Source organism: Stegastes partitus, unplaced genomic scaffold (genome assembly GCF_000690725.1).
Source record: "Stegastes partitus isolate 25-593 unplaced genomic scaffold, Stegastes_partitus-1.0.2 Scaffold1938, whole genome shotgun sequence".
Taxonomy (NCBI): Eukaryota; Metazoa; Chordata; class Actinopteri; family Pomacentridae; genus Stegastes; species Stegastes partitus.
The window spans coordinates 46,671-51,337 of record NW_007579669.1 but is presented as its reverse complement, the minus strand read 5'-3'; positions in this window follow the sequence as shown (position 1 = coordinate 51,337).

Sequence of the window (4,667 nt, the reverse complement as noted above, 5' to 3'; positions counted from 1 at the left end):
CGCTGCTTTGTAGCTCACCTTGACCTCTGACCTGGAGGAGGGTTAGCGAGCAGAGCGGCTCCCCTTTGAGGATCAGTCGAATCTCTCCGAAAAAATGAAAAAAAGAAACGGGTGGGGGGTGTTTCTTCGTGGAAATTAAGCATTTTCTCCGGGGACTTTCCTTTTGGATTGCCTCTTGTGGGTCAGGACTCTAAATAGGTTGTGGGCCTATTACTGATGGATCCCCTCATGGTAATATGCTTTAATGAGCATGGCTCCCAGGGCAAGAGACTGCATTTTAGATTTAGGATGAGAGAGCTTTCACGGGGCGTTAGGCAATCTGTGACCTTTATTGACGGCTGTTTGTTGCTGCTGGTTTCAGACTCTGGAAGTTTGGAGCAGTTCATCAACAGCTCTGTGAAGATTAAGTTCACAGTAAAAGCACAACTTTTTGCTTTTATTAAAAAAAAACTTTAATCACGGGGCAGAGTAAGAAGTCACAGGAAGGCAAAGCTTGTAAGTGGGTCGGTTGGGGAGCGACGTTTGTGTTGTTGTAGCCGAATAAAGTTGTGCTCACAGTTCTGGCTGTTTACACTGAAGGTTCCTCCTCGGATACTTCAGGACTTTACACGAGAACTCTACCTGGACTGATTCATTCATGCCTCTGGTGCCCCTGAAGTGATGCAACATCTCCTGTTTAGGAATCTGCAGCTTCTTCTACTGTGAACGTTGATGTTTCTTCTAGATGGTCGCCACAGTCTCAAGTTTGTGGTTCACTGATGTCCTGACTCCTGACTGTTTGTATTGCATGTTGGCTCCATGTACGTGCACAACGATCAGCACCAGAACATTTTAACCAACCCTCATGAGTCATACTTGCAGTCCAACAACAAAAAAAATCTGGATTTTGAGTTTAACCCTGAACGTTTTGGCAGCGCACCAGCTGTCGTCTGTCAGTATGCTAGCAGGATTAGCATCGAAAGCTTTGCAGCTAATATGCAAATTATATACATTTTGCTCCAGTGTGTTAATGCCATAGTCTCCTAATAACACACTGCATCAGTGACCCACATGTTATAAAGACATTTCAGATCCCCAGAAGTGACAAAAACCATCTGGATGGTTGAGTGTTGGCAGTGTTGCTTCTTATGACGTTGATGTTCGTTCAAGAGTTTGGTTTTTTTGATGTTCTGAATCCGTCATGGAGGAACCTGCTGTCATCAGTTAGAAAACTGTTCTTTTCCAGAACTGTGTGATCGTCAACATCAGCTGTTCTGCAATAAACTGCGTTAACTAAAGATTCTGAGGAGTTTTTTCCTTTAAGTTAAGTTTTTGTTTCGAGGACTTAAATAACATTTTAGCATCATTTTTGTTCCACAGCGACACACCGTCCATCTTCATGCAGTCTCCCACAGCTCCATGTGGACGCTGAAAGCTCTGGTTGGTTTTGTCCAGTAAAGTTTATTCACACAAAATAGTGTGTCCTCAGTCAATTTAAGGTAATTATGGATGTGTTGTGTGTTTCCTAATGAACATTTTTATTTGATTTATTGTGTACAGCTCATTAATCATTGACATTATGCTGCATTTTACTGCTTTTGACTGTTACATTAGAAACCGTGGCCAATGAGACGCTCTTGATTTAACATCCAAATTGTCAATTAAAGCTTTTCTTTTGCACCTGAATCCTCGTCCTGCACGCTGTCCTTTCTTTCTGGGCTCAACTGTTGCTGTTAATATAATCTTTTCTTTCTTCTCTCTCCTTTCTCTGCCTGTCTTCTCTCTGTGCGGATGGTAGATGGATGCACGGCAGCAGAATGAAAGGCCGACATGAACACGCAGCCATGACGGTGTCATCGAGGGCAGAAACTCGGCCATGTGAGAACCTGACAAGCTCCTCCAGTGACAGGCGACCACACACAGGCTAACATGCACACCGCCGCCATGCACGGCATTCAGAATGCACAGACACATGCAGTCACACCTCTCCAGTGCAGATACAGTAGCTGGCCACGGCTGCAGAGCCCAGCAGGACTGGAATGCGACCTATTGTTCCAGAGGCCATTGAGCAACAATAGAGGATCACAGACAGTTAGCACCACAATGCCTCCACGCTGATCTGTGCAGAAGCCTGGGTTCGGGCTGCTGCGGCGCCCTGCTGGGCTCATTTAACTACTTGGGAATCAGGTCGCTTGTGCAACTCATCAATTAATGATGCTTTTCCAACAATTACTTTAATGGCAATCACGTAATGACGGCACCGGCGCTGCATCGGGGGAGCAGGATGTTTGGATCGGCGGTGGGAGCTTCACGACTCAGACTGAATGCAGAATGTGCTTCAGGGCTGAGCGGAATAAATATTACGGATTGTTTGTCGCTAATGCGAGAAGTTTTACACTTTTAGAGTCGGGATGAGCAATAAAAGCGAGAAAATTCCTTCAGTTCAGTTCAGCCTGTATGTTTATAAAATGACAGTCGTCCCAATAGGGCCTTTAGCTGACTGCTGGGTAACACCATCCTAGGCAAAGTCATGCGAGACGTCAGCAGAACAAGTTCATAAAACTCACAAAAACACACCTTTAAAACCCTTTCAGGTGAAAATGGAGTCGTTGTCTTGTTGACATGCTAATATGGTGTCTTTTATATGCTAACAGACACATCATGAGAGAAATGAGCAGTCAAACACAGACAGAGACTTATTGTTTTGCTAACAAATCCAGGGAACCTATTGGTGAGGTTCTGTATTCTTCTTCTTCTTTAGAATTGGTTTCCAACATGTTTGGCTAATTTAGTTTTTTAATGGCTGAAATTATTTTTTATGGAAAAAAAACCCAAATCCAGTAGGAAATACCCTGTTTCTACATTTTCCACCCGATAAATGCAGAATAAATGACAAATGTGCCACATGGCGACTCATTCTGTGAGCTGGTGTTGTATTAATAGTTGATTTCAATTTGAATGTGGCTGTGACATGTGGCTGTGCAGGATTTTCAGTTGCTGGAAGGTAAAGTGAAAAATAATAATTCATTTGTTGTGTCATTGCAACAACAGCGTTTTTTAAAAATCTGTGACATGCAACAAACCCCAATAAATAATACAGATTAATATTTTTTTCAGTCAGATTTTGGCCTCTTTTCTGGTTATTTGTGGTGAAAACAAGCTATAAGGAGCAAAACACATGTGAGTTTGTGTCCTCACATCAGTTTTATGCCCAGAATGCAAAAGTCTGTCCACACACAAACTGACTGTAAAGAATTTATTGTTGGTTTAGACTCACTGCTGCATTTCTGAGCTGGGAGGAGCCTGATCTTGTTTCTCTGTTTACAATGAGTTTTTAAATATAGCACTGAAGTAGTTTTGCTTTTGAAACATTTAATCCTGTCTTTTTATTTATATGCTACACTTGGAAACAGGTTTGTCTCTTTGGTGTCGAGCTTTTTCTGTGTCAGTCAACGCAGTCAGGACGAAAACATTGTGTTAGTTTGTGCGTCACAGACGTGATATTAAATGTGGCGTCCCACAGGGAAGTATTCTCGGTCCTCTTCTGTTTTTACCGTGTTTGCTTCCTCTGTTGAATATCACCAAATATCACCGCTGGACATATGACACCAAGTTCATGTTTCAGTTTCACCAGAAAACCCCAGCTTGGTGTCTGCTATTTTCATCTGTCTCACTAGTATCAGCACTTGTAGGTTTTTTTTTTTAAACCCTCACAATGAGCACAAAACAGTATTTGACAGGGATGAAAGCACTGAGTTACATGTACTGCAGTGACTTAAAACAAAACAGTAGTTTTTGTTGTCTACTTGCACTTTTATAAGTATTTTCTTTTTAAATAAAATCTAATTTATTGCAAATATTCCACTTGTGACATGAACAAACCCCAATAAACAATAATAAACAAATGTTTTTAATTAGTTGAAAGCTGGTTTGTCATAACATAATAATATATATTCTATTAAGTTTGTAAACCTTCATTCTTTCATCCTATTTGTCCCACATTATACCAATTTTAACCCAGAACAATGTAGATACTGTACAGCTTTACCAGAAAATTTCCCAAAACTGAACAAAAACTGAAGCAGTAGTTTCACAGTTTTACTTCAAAGTCACAGCAGTTTTGAAATAATGTAATTCTAAATATAAAGTTCTTTGTTGCTACGCTGTGATTCTTTAGATAATAAAAACAATAATAGATCCTCAGACTGATTCCGTCTATAAAACATGAAGTTTTGGTTGGTTGTGCGTCATCAGGGAAACGGTTGTGGGCAACAATGCGGAACAGTTTCACAGAAACGTCGTCGCCGTGGTGGGTCGCCAGTCGTCCCGATGCCCAGTATGAGGAAGTGGCTCTAAATTTGCAGGAAGGGAACTGGAAAGCAGTTGTCAATGGGGATTTCTTTTCAACCTAGTTTCCATTTGTTCAGCAATGGAGCGCATTGTGCTGCTAAAAGGAAGTTGGCGCTATTATCAGGTGTCAGTGTGACGCTCGCGGTGAGGTCAAATCTGCACGGAGGGGAGATAAACGCAGGTGGATCAACAGTTATACAACCAGGATTCAGGTCTCTAATATCAACTTTTAGTCGCAGGTAGAAAAACGTACAAACTGTGCCGCCTTCGTGCTGCGCAAACAAAAACCTTATTGTCAGAGGTGATCATGTCATTAACACTCTGCCTCGGGGTGCACA